Here is a 16,646-nt window from a genome sequence, read left to right on the forward strand (position 1 = left end):
AACAACAACAACAACAACAACAACAACAACAACAACAACAACAACAACAACAACAACAACAACAACAACAACAATAATAATAATAATAATAATAATAATTACTAGTATTTTCACCCATGTGATGCACGGAATTGATTTTGTTATAATATATTAAGAATATTTGGTCCGTGCAGGGAAATAGTATTTGTTATAATATTTTCACCAGTGCGATATCTTGAGATACACTTATATTTTAATTTTCAGTAAGTATAACTATACTTACGCTTCATGCATAACCAAGAAGGAAGATTGTAAACTGTTAAAAAATTTGGCAAAGTGCTATGTCTACTGCTCATGTTACCATGAGGATTCATTCCATCCGTGCATAGTCCAGCGTAAGATTTCAATTTTCAGAACCGAATTCAAGAAACTTCATATTAATGTTCTTCCATTAATGTTCCAACTTTGCTTTTAAGTTATATTTAAGCACTGATGATAACTTTGTAAATTTACTATATCCAGAAAATAAAGGTTTTCTAGAATTTTCAAAAAAAGTTTCAAACTCTTGAGGCATTTCATTCAAATACCCTTGCATATCACGCATCAATTTATCTTGCCGGTCATTATCTCCATCATTTCCAACACTATCTTCTTTACTTTGACCTTTCTCTACATCTAATTCGACATCATCTGTACTGAGAGTTACATTGAGTTACATTTTCACCCTGACATATTCACCAATCCTATCCTTCCTTAAAACCATGACGTATCAAATGACTCTTAATTTGTTCAGTCCCACGAAACTTTTTTAGATTTCTACAATCACAACAGGGCACACTATATAATTTTCACCAATTTTACTCGCATATTCCTCGGCAATTTTTACAAACTCTAGAACCCTATTGACATATTCAAGTGTATTGCATTTCTTATACATCCAACTCCGATCCATATCTCCTATTGTCACAGAATATTTATAATATGAGAAATGAGTGAGTTTATTTGAGTTACAACTTAAAGACTCAAGTTCAATAATTTAAAATTTAAAATACTACCTAAAACTAGCTATTTATTTAATTCAAGTGTATTGCGTTTCTTATACATCCAACTCCGATCTATATCTCCTATTGACAACATTTATAATATGATACATTAGTTAGTTTATTTGAGCTACAACTTAAAGGCTCAAGTTTAATAATTTAAAATTTAAAATACTACCTAAAACTAGCTATTTACATATATTCTTGAGTTTGATAATTATTTTTTATTTATTAAACATTTAGTTAAATTTGGTTATATAATTTATTTTATTTACTTTATACTTGAATTTGATAATTATTTCTTATTTATTGAACATTTTGTTAAATTTGGTTATATACTTTGTTTTATTTACCTTTTTTTGATTATTTTATTTATTTATATACTAATATACTTGAATTTGATAATTATTTTTTATCTATTAAACATTTTGTTAATTTGGTTATATAATTTATTTTATTTACTTATATACTTCAATTTGATAATTGTTTATTATTTATTGAAATTTTGTTAAATTTGGTTATGTACTTTATTTTATTTACTTTTTTTTTATTATTTTATTTACTTATATACTAATATACTTGAATTTGATAATTATTTTTTAATTTATTAAACATTTTTTTAAATTTGGTTATATACTTTATTTTACTTCCTCCGTCCCATTTAATGTGTTTAGTTCGGTTAACGAGGCTTGACTGAAGTTATTTTTAATCCAATTTTTCATAATATTAGGTTACTATTAATATACAAAATTTATATATTTAGAAACTACACAAAAAGTACTCTTAAACACAAAAAATCAAATTTAAAAATAAGTAAACAATACTAAAGAAAATAAATAAAGAAGAAATAGTTGGTTTGACCAATGAATAGTAAGTAGGACAAATAAAATGGGACAGATGGAGTATTTACTTATATACTTGAATTTGATAATTATTTCTTATTTATTGAACATTTTGTTAAATTTGGTTATTACTTTATTTTATTTACTTATATACTTTAATTTGATAATTATTTCTTATTTATTGAACATTTTGTTTAATTTTGTCATATACTTTATTTTATTATTTTATTTATTTATATACTAATATACTTGAATTTGATAATTATTTTTTTATTTCTTGAACATTTTATTAAATTTGGTTATATACTTTATTTTATTTACTTATATACTTTAATTTGCTTTACTTATAAAATTATTTTTTGTTTATTGATAATTATATTATTTTTTTTATAATTCTTCACTTTCATTTTTTATATATACATTACACATAATACACAACATACAATTTTTCTATGCGTATACATAACACATAATACAAAATATTCAAGAAATTTTCTAAAATAGATTATTGAACATTTTCAACACACAATAACAAGTATATATTTATACATAATACATAATTTTTTAAAATTAAACTATCATTAATACCTAACATATGCAATAACACACAATAATTAATTAAAATTAAAATAAACAATAATAAATATTTCTTAAATATAAAACAAATAAATAAAATAAAGTAAATAAAGCAACGTACGTACGTGAGACGGGCGACCGGCGGTGAGGAGCAGCGGCTTGCGTCCGACGGCGAGGAGCAGCGGCGACGTTGGCGGCTGGTGGAGAGCAGCGACAGAGTACAGTGGCTGGGCGTGAGGCGAGAGCGAGGCGACGGGCGGGCGGGCTTAAGGCGGCTAGGCGGACGCTGTGGACAACGGCGGTGGCTCTGTTGATGGGAGGGGAAGGTGGTGATGGTGTGGGGAAGGTGGTCCGGCGATGGTATTGGAAATGGAAGATGGTGCGACGATGGTGTGACGATTGAGATCTAGATATGTGAATATTTCAAAACATTTTAACAAAAAAATAAAAAAAAAATCATCGAACCATCTGCGTCCGAAGTTCCCACTTCGGACGCAGATGGTATAACGCTACTGACCATCTGCGTCCAAAGTTCCTACTTTGGACGCAGATGGTCCGTTATTTTTTAAAAAAAAAGAAAAATTAATTAAGTTGTGGACATTTTAATTATAAAAATGCCACCGCGTCACTTTACGCGTCCGGAGTTTCAACTCCGGACGCAAATTGTCCTATATTTATGATATGTTTTGTACTAGTGATGTATGGAATTCAGATCATATGCAAAGGAAGGCTTGATGTAAAAATAAAAAAAAATAAAAAAGGTTAAATCTCAACCGTAGATTTACTCCAAATCAACAGTCTAGAATGAAGAAGAATTAAAAAACACCCGGTGACATTATTGTAATTTTGAGTAGGTAACTTTAGATGTTCTTTGTCTTCAAGTGCATATTTTTCCTTCTTCGAGTGCATATGTTTTGTCTCGGTGAATAGTTTTCCCATGAGTGCACACTTTTCGCCTTCGAGTGCATATTTCTGTGTCTTCAAGTGTACATTTTTTGTGTCTTCAAGTGCACGATTATGAGTTAATGTTTATTATATTTTTTGCTTTTTTTTTTTCAATAACGTATAACTAAATTTCTAATGAAATAATTTCTGATATTTACAAATGATTTGTAAGGGTAATTGTTTCAATAATCCTTAAGTTGAATAACTTTCATTTTTGGTACCATAAAATCCATAAATTGCTTCGGTTGCACATCTTTATACCTTTGAGTACAAAATTTTGGTCTTCAAGTGCACATTTTTGTGCCTTCAAGTGCACAATTATGGGCTAATATTTATTACGTAGTATATCTTTTGCATTCTTTTTAACATTGTATAACTAAATTTTTAATGAAATATGTGAGATTTACAAACAATTTATAAGGGTAACTGTTTCAATAACACATAAGTTGAATAACTTTCCTTTTTAATTAGTACCATAAATTGCTTCGATTGCACATCTTTGTGCTTTTAATTGCATAATTTTTCCTTGCACATCATTTTAGTGTCTTCAAGTACGTGCACATTTTGTGTCTTCAAGTTCACAATTATGGACCAGTCCATAATTTTTGGCCTTCAAGTACATATCTTTATGCCTTCAATTTCACAATTTTGGCCTTAGAATGCATAATTTTAGACCTTCAAGTGCATATTTTTGTATAGAAATTTTATTTTAAGAGCCATTATCACATTTATCCGCACTTTCACAAGGGAATTCCCCTTCGCACCTGATCCTAAGCCTCTATATATATATTATTATATTTCTATTCAACTATACTTCTATTTGACAATATACACTCAATATATGAGACATGTTATTCAGCTTCATTTTACACATACTACAGTTTCATTTCAACACAACTAAAGTATTATTTCAATTCAATTCCAGTTTCATTTGATAATATAAATACAATGTGCGACACAATTTCATTTTAGATATACTGTAGTATCATTTTGTTATGAACACACAAAAAGTACGAGATTTGTTAAAATGTAACGGCTGCCATTTCTTTACTAGTGGTGTCGTTTTCAGACCATGCATGGTCTACCAAGCTCTATAGATCATGGTCCATGGTATAATAATTGTTTAATATTTACGCCATTAAAAAGGATTCAAAGTAAGTCCTACTTTGAGCCTATTTAAAGCCTACATATTAGTATTTCTAAATAATTTAAGACAAAACTAATATATAACTACTAAGTATAATTAAGTTGTGAAACTTAATTAAATATTTAACATTAAGAACAAATAATAAACAATTAAATATTATAACTTTGCGTTTTCCTTCCGAATAAAGGCCTCCAAGGTGGGTGCGGCCGTGCGGGTGACGTGCGACGTCTAGCCGTGAAAAATGGAGGTTAATTCAACGTGTAATACCTCAGAAAATAGTGTGAGAAGTATATTGGCTAATTTTTGCTTTTAGTATTTTATTTTGGTATCCTCTTTTATGTGTGTATTTATTTTTCTGGAAAATTAGCTAATAAATAATTTATTTTGAATCTTTTTTGGGGTATTTGTACAATTTTTTTTATACATTAATAACATTGTTTGGTTCACGGAATGAATTTGAAGGGAATATAAATGTTATTCCATAGGGAATGGTATAGGTAAACAATAGAACAGAAATAACAAGAATTGTATAATATTGTTTCGCTCGCTAAAGGAATAGACTTTAGAAATTGTATTTAGACATAAATATCCTTATACAAAATAATAATAACATATTTATATTTTTTAGTTCTACCGACTCTATTCCATAACAATAACAACAATTATAATTATTATTATTATTATTACTTCATATTATAATAAAAATACATATTTATATATATTAAAGAGTTATTAATTAATGACAACTCAGATATAAACAAAGATACATATGTGTATGTATGCATAATAATAATAATAATAATAATAATAATAATAATTATTATTATTATTATTATTATTATTATTATTTGTGTGTGTGTATGTATGTATATACATATAATTTATTTAAATATATATTTATTGTTAGATAAAAATTATAATTAATTAAACACATACATTTATATAATACATTATATTTATTAAATATAAATATTAAATAATGTGCGAAGGTTATTTTTTGTATTTGTAGTATAAAAGCTATTCTCAAGAGCATGGAATAGCTAAATAGCTAATACCAAAGCCCCCTTAGGAATGACTATTCCCTTTGAAAAGGTAATATCTCATTCCTTATTCCCATTACAAAATGAACAAAACAAACAAGGGAATAGGTCATTCCAATGAATGTTATTCCATTCTTAATTAACCTATTCCATGTACCAAACATGCCATAAGTTTTTCAGCTTCAACTAGACTGATCATAAGAGCCAAATAAACTAAAGTCAATCGTTACGGGACCTCCTGAAATTAATTTCCTTTTTGGGGCTCTTTCGTTCGATGGTAAGAAAGGAGGCATGGTGGGTTCATCATCATTGCTAGATAAGAAAAACTAGCCAATAAACACTTGAGGTGTGTTTGGTTGACATGTTTAGCTATCAGGAATCGGTATCAAAGTCATTGTTATTGTTTGGTTGACAGGTTTTTAGAACACTGCTAGGGTTTTAATTAATTACCCCATTAATTGCAAAACCCATTCCCTAATAAAATAAGGGTTTCATTTCTCATCCTCCTCCTCTTCCTCAACTATTAATAATCATTCACATTCCACCCTACTACCAAACATGTAAAATACTTTCACCAAAACCCATTACCATTATATTACCAAGTATTTGATACCCATTCCGATTCTGATCCCATGTGCGAACCAAACGCATCCTAGAAAAGAAGCGAATGTTAGTAGCAACACACTGAATACATAAGCTATGGAGGATGATGAGCGCTCGGTAGTAGGCTGTTGGCCAGAGAAATCTGGTCGACAGTCATTCCACCCTCGCTTCTCAGTGAATTTCTATCCTCCCACCTTTCGGTGGCCAACAGTCATTTAAGCTTGCTTCTCAACGGGCAAGTCTTCTATTTTTCCCGCCTCTCAATGATCGACAATAATTTAATCCCGCTTATCAGTGGGCGGTCTTATATTTTTCCCACCTTTAGGTGTCGGCAATCCTTTAATCCCACCTCTCGGTGTTCGGTCTTTTTCCCCACCTCCCGGTAGTCGACAATTGATTCCCTCCTAGTAGCATTCGGTTGGCGCCACCGGTAGGCGGTCGGGCTAAGTAGTCATCAGGAAGGACAGTTACAACACGGGGTTGGTGACTAAACACTCAGCCTTACTGTGCCTCCTTGAGAAAGTTGTACGAGAGCTCGTCAATAGGAAGCGAGAATGATTTTTACTTTCCTATGTCTTACTTCGCTAGACATAGGAAAGTGAGGGACTAGTGATAGATACCAGGTACCAAGGCCCACTTAGCAAGGTGGACCCTGAGTTCATGGAATGGACTAGAGACAACTTTTGAGAATGCCCAAAAGGACCAATGGTGTGGCTCAACCGGCACGGTCACCCAGTCAGCTCCTCGGGCAGGTAGTCATATTCGTCAGCTAATCATTCTCGGGAAGGAAGTTATCCAGGGCCGGCGCACAGGGCCCCCAATTTTTTGGGGGCCCCAATTTTTTTTAAAAAATAATTATATATATATAGTATATTAGGTAATTGATTTCAGTTTCCATACATGTTCACGCAACGTAAGCCTAATCCTATTAATTTTAGTTAATTCTTTATTTCTTTTCCTCACGTAATTGGTAATTCTATGTATTCAAGTCCTTTTCCTCACACAATTCTATATTTCTACGTATTCAGTATTCATAAATGCATCCCTTTCCCCAATTTTTGTCTGTTGCGCCATTAGTCCATTATTTTCCTTCACCGTACATATTTATATTATGTGTTCTATAGAATTGAAGGATTCTTCTTGATCGTACAAAGTTCAAAGTTACAAATTTTCAAGTTTTTCAATTCTCAAGTAATTAAAATTACTAAATATTTCACAATTTTTGTTTATTGTTTTATTTATATGATTTAATAATTCTTATTTCAGAATAATATATTCAAAAATTTGTTTCTTGATTAATTATTTGTTCAAAGAGTTTTTAAATAATTTTGTATTTTTTCTTTAGGGTTTTATAATTATGTCTTCTAGAAAATATTCATCTGGGTTTGAAAAGCGTAAATGAATTGTATATTGAGCTAAAATTGCTTAGAGAAATTTTATGGAAAGAAAAGATAGGAGCACTTAGTATATTGAATTTATTGAAGCAGATGAGTTGTTTTCCAAATGCTACTATTGCATACCGAATATTATTGACTATCCCAATTACTGTTGCCTCTGCAGAAAGGAGTTTTTCAAAGTTGAAATTATTGAAATCTTACTTACGATCAAGTATGTTGCAAGAGAGGCTCAATGGATTAGCTTTAATCTCTATTGAAAATGAGATTTTGGAAGAATTTGATATCAAAAGTTTGGTAGATGAAATAACTTTTTGAACAACTATTATTTATATATACAAATTATTTGAAAAAAGGGGTCCAATTTAAAATATTGCACAGGGCCCCATTTTTTATTGGGACGACCCTGAAGTTATCCTTGGTAGCCAATCATCTTGATGACTAGTCAACTATTGGCTGCGGAAGAATTAATTAAAGTGGCAGTTGCGAGATTTGGAAAGCCAATCCCTACAAATTACTTTCCTAAATATTATTTCCCTCCTTATATTACCTCTGAGTGCCTAAATATCTTTATATTCCTTAAATCCCTCCACATTCCATAAAATATTCCACTTCACCATAAATGCTCAATTACCATAAGACAATATACTTACCATATGCCTTATATTTCTTCTACTATAAAAGGCCCTACTTAGATTCAAGAAAGGGGTTCAATGAATCATCTCTCTACCTCTACACACAAATTGTACATGTACAAACTACATAAAAAAGATAGTGAAATTTGTCTTGGCACCACCCAAAAAGACCCGTGGTTTTCACCAATTTGGTTTCCACATTAAAAATAGTGTTTCCTTTATTTTTTTCCTCTTCACTATTTATTTATTACTTGTTTTTCGATAGTGTTGGACTATTGCGTGGTTACCCTAAAAAAAATTAAAAGCGCGTCCTTCCTTCCAAAAAAAAAAAAAACATGTCCTATGTTGCACACAACATATGTGTAGGACATGCTTAATATGCACATATCATAATGCTACATATGCATACACGCGCTTTTAATTGTCTAATTAATTTCATTCATTGATGTTGATGTTGATGTTGAGTAATTTGATCTGCTCTCTTTAATAGTCATAAATTAAAATTTGAATTTTCAATGATTCTAAATTGAACAAAAAATTGTTTTCCCCATGTGGGTTAAAAATACTACTCTTTTTTATTTGGAAAAATTATTTTTTCGTCACTAAGCTATTATTAGAGTTGCACTTTTTGTCCTTTTACTAATTTTTTGTGTTCACTTTTCATCCCTAAGTTATACTAACGTTACAAATTTCATCCCTAATGTTTTGCTAGTAAAGCTAAGGGACGAAAAGTGCCGCGCCAATAATAGCTTAGGGACGAAAAGTAAGCATGATCAACAATTTTGGACGAATTCTACAATTATTGTATAATTTAGAGACGAAAAGTGTCATTTTTTCTCTTTATTTTGAATTTAAGTTACTCATTCACAATAAATTTGGGTAATGAATATGCTTGAAGTTGGGCTTGGAGAATATGACTCTCAGGGATCGTTTACAATTGGAGAATTTTTTAGAAAAACTAGAAATTAGAAAAATGAAAACTAGAAAATAGAAAACTTGTTTACTAAAATTAGTTCTTCAATCTAGTTTTTTACATCCATTCTTCCATTTTTGTATCATTTTGGAAAATACTAAATGAACATTCTCTATTTGGAGAATTGAAATTACACATGTGAATAGTGTTCCTCATTACACCGAGGTTATAGGTTTGAATCTTGTTAGGTGTTATCCTTTCTTATTGTTTTCCCCCTTCTCCATTTTTTCCCTCCCTTAATGTCTCTATTTTCCCTTTTATTATTATTATTATTATTATTATTATTATTATTATTATTGTTGTTGTTGTTGTTGTTGTTGTTGTTGTTGTTGTTGTTGTGGTTGTTGTTTTGTTTTGTAATTAAACTATCCACTAAAATAATTAAAAATTACATCTACTATTATTTTATTTTGTAATCAAACTATATAATAAAATAATTAAAATAGTTATAATTTATTAAGTAATATACTTTTATTGACTTTTGTTACCTTTTACACATTTAGTATTACTGTATTAAACTTTTTTTTTATTAAAAAATTAAATTTGTAAAACGAAATCAGAAAATTGGAGAAATAAAAAACTAGGGAAATGAGATTAAAAACTGAAAAAAATAGAAAACTGAAAAAAAAAAAAAGGAAATGAAATAATAACCCATCAGATTCTATGTATTTATAGATAGGTTCTCACCCAAATTTGATTTTCAAACTTGGTTTGAAAAGCATCTTTCAACAGACATAGAAGAACTGAACAGGGTAATGTGAAATTATCATAAAGCAAATTCATGCCTCTGCGTTGGAAATTGGATATATTCTTTTTATAATAATAAAATAATGACTTCTTTTATGATTAAAAATAACAACAGTTGAAATCAAAAGGCTTTTTCACAATAATGAATGTCATCAAAACCACGTTGTTTTAGTTAGAGCATCCACACTACTGAATTTTTGTTGATTTTGTATAGAACTCATAATGAGGTGGATGTGAAAGAAAATGAGACAGAAGCAAATTTTAACTCCTACAAGAGATAGTTTTTGTGGGTTCCAAAGAAAGAGAGGATACTATCTAGGCAAAAGGGTCAAATAAGCCCATGTACTACCATTGATTGTTCATTTAGCACCATGAACTAAAATATGGTCCATCTAGGCCATTATACTCTTAATAATTTTTCATCTAGCATTTTTAGCCTATTTCTAACAAGTTACCCATCTAATTTGATGACATGGAAAAATAAAATTAGAAAAAATGATGACATGTTATTTATGTGGATGTTTTGGATGATTTCTACCCTATTTCATTAATGAAAAAAAAATTCCTTGCAATGAAATAGGTTAGAAATCAAAATTGTTATATAAAGTTTTAAGAATTAATATCACTTTTGGTCCCACGACTTTTGAGTTTTATCAATTTTGGTGCACAACTTTAAATTTTTTCAATTTTGGCCCCTAACTTTATAATTTTTATCAGTTTTGGTCCTTCCGGCCAAATTGACGGTGAAATGTTATCGAATTTTATATTTTAAGGGTAAAATCGTCATCTCAATGAAACGTCTTCATTATCTAAACAAAATAACTATAGAATCATATTTATAGGTGTTTTATCGGCGCAAATAATGGGGAAGACAGACAGAAACTAGATAGAGATCTATGAGATTTATAGCATCGACGATTGACAAATCCTTATTTTTTCTCTTAATATGATTTTTCTTTTGTTTAGATATTGAAGATCTTTCTTTGGGATAATGATTTTGTCCTTAAAATATAAAATTCTGCAACATTTTGCCATCAATTTGGCCGGAAGGACCAAAACTGATAAAAATAACAAAGTTAGGTACCAAAATTGAAAAAATTTAAAGTTGTGCACTAAAAGTGATAAGACCTCAAAAGTCGTGGGACCAAAAATGATATTAGTTCAAGTTTTAACTACATTGTATGTATAGCGGGGTATATCACTATCGTTCGGCAATGAGATTTCATGGAAATCGATATATGAAAATTAAATTATTTTTATAATAACTTCAGATATTGGCTCTGTTTGGCAGAGCTTATAGCTTATTTTAAGCTACTAATAAGCTATAAGCTCTGTTTGGTAATGTTCCTAAAATAAGCTAGTAGCTTAAAATAAGAGCTTATTTTTTAACGCTACCTTAGGTAGCGTTTCAAAATAAGCTAGTAGCTTCCTAACTTTTTTTACATCTTTAACCTTATTATTTTAAAGAAATGACATCATTTACCCTTCCCAATTAAAACTTTTTTTGCTAAACCGTTTTGACTTTTTCTCTTCAATATGTTTAGTTGTAATTTCAATTTGACATTTGTGTTTGAACATTGATTTTTGTATGAACTAATCTTATAAATTATAAACATTTCGTTTTACTTTATATGTTTTCAAATATATGTTCTTACTTTATTTTTTTTTTAAATATATTTATTTCACTATTTTATATTTTAATATATAACCAAACCTATTTAAATTTAAAACTATTTAAATTGTATGAAGACCTTTTTAGTATTTTTACATTTATCAGCTTATCAAAAAGCTAATTTTACCAAACACATTTAAGAATAACAGCTAGCTTAATAGCTCTTCAGATTTCAGCTTCGAGCTTATAGCTTTTCAGTTTTCAGCTACTTTTCAGCTAGGTTTGCCAAACATAGCCATTGTATTGGGTAAATTTTATTTTATTTTAAAAATAAATTAATATTTTTGGATTTTTGGATAATTGAATAACTTAAGATATTGTATATATTTTTTGATGATTTCTTGCAATGAAATAGGGCAGAGATCAAAGTTGCTATATAAAGTTTCAACTACAGTGTACTGTGTATGTATAGCGGGCTATTCAATGTCGTTCAACAATGAGATTCCATTAAAATCGATATATGAAAATTAAATTATTTTTAAAAAATAATAAAATTTACCCAATACAATATCTTAAGTTATTATATTTAATTTTCATATATTGATTTTCATGGAATTTCATTGCCGAACAATTTTGAATACCCCACTATACATACACAGTAGTGCAGTACACTGTAGTTAAAACATTATATAACAACTTTGATTTGTACCATATTTCATTGCAAGAAATCATTTTCTTCATTAATGAAATAAGGTAAAATCATCCAAAACATCCACATAAATAACATGTCATCATTTTTTCTAATTTTATTTTTCCATGTCATCAAATTAGATGGGTAACTTGTTAGAAATAGGCTAAAAATGTTAGATGAAAAATTATTAAGAGTATAATGGCCTAGATGGACCATATTTTAGTTTATGGTGCTAGATGAACAATCAATGGTAGTACATGGGCATATTTGACCCTTTTGCCTACTATTTATTGACAATGTTGTTTTCCTTTTTTTTTTCTTCTATTTCCCTCTTTCACTCTCTCTCTCTCCTATGTGGCTTCTAAAAAATTGTGCAAAAATCAGATGTTCTTAGAGCATCTACTCAAATGAATAATTCTTGGTTTTTGGAACAGTGTAAAAGCAAAGTAATTAATTGTTTTGAACTGATGTAGTGGTGAATTTTTTGGCAAAATTAATCCCTGAAAGAATAAAATTTTGGAACAGTGCATTAATTATGGAAGAGATGACATGTTGTGCGCGTTTTGCGCAAAGCATGCCCCCACTGTGCATGCGTCCGGTGGTGCGTTAAATTAGTAGTCTGCGAAACTGGCAGTCAGTTTCGCAGCACCATTTATGTTTTCTTATTTTATTTTTTCCTTTTTCTATTTTTTATCCTTTCTCATCTCATATTCTCTTTCCTAATCATACTTACAAAAATTCTTTAAAACCCCAAAAAAACTCCATTGATAAGGATGCTCTTAGTAGTGCTGTCAAAATGGGCCAGCCTAGCGCATACGGGCTGGCTGGTCTGTCTCGGGTTAGACCTAAAACGGGCCAAGCCGGACTCGACCCGTTTTTCTAAATGGGTTGAGATTTGCAGCCCAACTCGCATGTGGCAGGTTGCGGGGCTAAAAAGAAAAAGAGAAACAATTAACAAAGCTAAAACCTAAAACAAGTAACAATTAACAACAATATCTTCACAGTTCAAGTGTTCAACACTTTTTTTTTTTTAAACATGTCACACATCCATAATTAAAATTGAGTTAATCCAAAAAATAGATCCATTTCTCAATTGAAAATATCATTTGGAAAACATATTAAGTACCAGTATTTCAGAAAACATCAATAGCACCACTGTCTTAGTTTCACTAACCTATTACCGATAAATAAAACAAAAACTCAGGACCCGTTTACTAACTGGAAATTTTCTCCAGTTTTTTGGAAATTTAAAAAATTGGAGAATAGAGAACAGAAAACATGTTTATTAGCACAATTTTTCATTTTGAAAACAAGAAATAATTTTTCAATTTTCTAGAAAACTGAAACACTATTTTTTTTTGAAAAAGAAAACTGAAACACTATTAAAAATTGTTTTCCAAATGGAAAAAAAATCATCTTATCATATATTAGACTATATATGTCACTATAACCACATTCTCACCATTATCTACTTACATATGTATTCATTACTATGATTACACTTATTATCATCTTCTTTTATTTATCATCATCTTCTATCTTTTCTACTTGCATGCATTACTTATTTATTTGAACATAACTTATTATCTTATGCTTAAAATTATGCATCATTCACATTATCAAAATAAAAAATTGAAATCTATACCACGTTTTATATTTTGGTTGAACTCAATTGATAATTGGTTCAGATATTTTTAATTATATATGTAATATTGGAGATAAGTTTGTTCCAGATATCGAATATCGAAATTTCACATATATTATTATATTAGAATTCAAAATAAAAATTATATATTATATAATGTCATTCAAATGAATATATCCAACAATATTTAAATATTAGCTCAAAAAATATTAATATTATCTAAACTAAATTTTATGTGAACTTAATAGGTTATTGGTTCAGATATATTTTTAGTTATGTTATATACAAAAATAAATTTGGTTCAGATATCAAATGTAAAATTTTTACATATATTGGACTTTTAAAAGTAAAAATTATATTTATTCTATTTTAAAATATTTATTAAAATGTATTTAATAATAATATATACATTTACTTCAGTTCTCTGTTTCCTTTTCCCAATATTTAATTTGTTGTTCTCTATTTTTTTTTATAAACAAGAAATTAAGCATATTTTATATTTTGTTTATTTTTTTATTTCTATAAAAAATAAAATATTCCTCATATTAATAAGCACGTTGTTAAAGAAATGAAAGTAAGTAGTACGGTTTTTTTTTTTCCAATTCTGCCACACAAATTTTATTATGGACCGCAATCCATTATATACCACGCATCAAAATGACGTTGTTTTGATTAATGAAGTCAAACGGTTGAAACGGGCCCGGTCCACGCAAATGCAGTTTTCTTTCAACACAACTGCATTTCCTTTTTGATATAACTGCAGTTTCACTCGACATTATATACTCAAATATGTGAAATTGTTATTCAGTTTACTTTCAATACAACTACAGTTTCTTTTATAATATACTGCAGTTTACTTTCAACACAACTACAATATTATTTCGATATAACTATAATTTCATTGGACAATATGTAAGTCTAAATTTATTACCTAATACCATAATATGCAATAAACAGGATCGTACTAACCTCTAACCAGCTCTTAATCCTATAGCCTAGATTGTTCGTAATAGCGGAAGCGGAACACCTCTTGAACGGTAGGCCGTCAACCATCTTTGGCTCATACTTGACTCAGAACCGTAGATGGTGTACTTGGTAGTTCTGAGGAGTATGAGTACCATGTCTGTAGGCACTATATGATTGTCTGTCCTGCATCCCATCAATGCAGGCTTATATAGGCATATGGTGGATTGGACTAAACCTAGATGTCCAATCCAACCTATAGCTTAATGGGCCTAGTCCACTTGCACCACATTATTAAGGCCCATAATGGGAAAAGTCTTACATTCTCCCACTTGGTGCAAGTACTAGCACAACTCTCATCAAAGAACAAAACACATTAATCATAGCGATATGTCATCTGCTCGACAGAGTAATATCTTCTATGCATCACATGCATTTTTATTCCCCAACTTAAGTCCTTTATGAACAAACCCAACGTTTATTCTTGGTACCTTAAGGGATATGATGTTTCTCAAAATAATATATACATACATACATATATATATACATATATATATATATATATATATATATATATATATGCGCAACTTAAAAGAGAAAACCATCCAAATTGTACAAGAGAGTACACTTCATGATCTTTAGGATCCTTAATGTTAACTATGTCTTAAGTAGAGATCTCTCAATGTTAGCATAATGCTAACTATGTTCCATGACTAGTTTTATAACTTAACTTAAGCACTACCTCTAACAGCCAAGAGCTTGGAGTTAACACGTCTGTCACTCCCACTCATCAAAATAGCCAAAAGATAGTTTAGTCATAGAAGCATTCCAACAACTTAAACAATAAACCAAAACTCTAAGTCCATAAATGTGGAATTTTAAATATACACCATAACTTCTCAAATAACTTTAAGGTCCACTTTATAATAAACTAAATATTATGAGTCATACTTTCTTGCAAAATTGTCTTGAGCCTTATAAACCAAAAAATGCCCCAGGATCAATTTTGAAGAAACTAAAGACTCTATTACATGCTAAAGAATTTATAACAGCGTATCACAAGTTAAATGTTTTGTTCTAATAAACTCCTTAATATTGTTACAACATTGTCATAAATATGTTGCACAATCAAATGTTCAATAATTTGAACTTATGAATTTATGCGAACAAATACAAGATTGATACTTGTGGAATCTTTAGTGGAGCATCTTAATGATCTTTTTCTAAATGATCACTCCCACCGATTAATATATTCTTCAGCAGAATTAATGATATACATAATCAGAATTGATTTGACCAACTAAATAATGAAGATATAATTCCCCACCATTAGTTGGGCATACTAAATAATCAATATTTGGTTCCAATCCAACTAAAGTAATAACTAATGAGGACATAACTCCCCGCCATAGTTGGACATACTAAAGTAATAAAATACATTTTCCAGAACCAAGTTGGAATTTGGCTCGAAAAAGTACATTTTATTCTTGAAACCAAAATAGGTATATCGAATATATCACGTAACTTACTACAGTTAGTCCAAATAACCGAGCAAGATTCACGAAATAATTAATAAAAGTGGTTAAATTTTGGGAAGTAACTAAATACATGTTTTGCCAATGCAAACCATGAAAACTTAGAAGTATAATTTAACTAAATTTATAAATTCTAAGAAATTGTGATAAAAGTATTATCTAATGGGTGATGGATTTATTGACATAAAACTTGCATGTGGGCTAAAGTTTTAATTCTATTAAATCCAATTAAAACCCTTATGATAAAATTTCATTTCAATTATTAAATAGACAGAAGAA

The sequence above is a fragment of the Ipomoea triloba genome, chromosome 5 (assembly GCF_003576645.1).
Source record: "Ipomoea triloba cultivar NCNSP0323 chromosome 5, ASM357664v1".
Classification (NCBI taxonomy): Eukaryota; Viridiplantae; Streptophyta; class Magnoliopsida; order Solanales; family Convolvulaceae; genus Ipomoea; species Ipomoea triloba.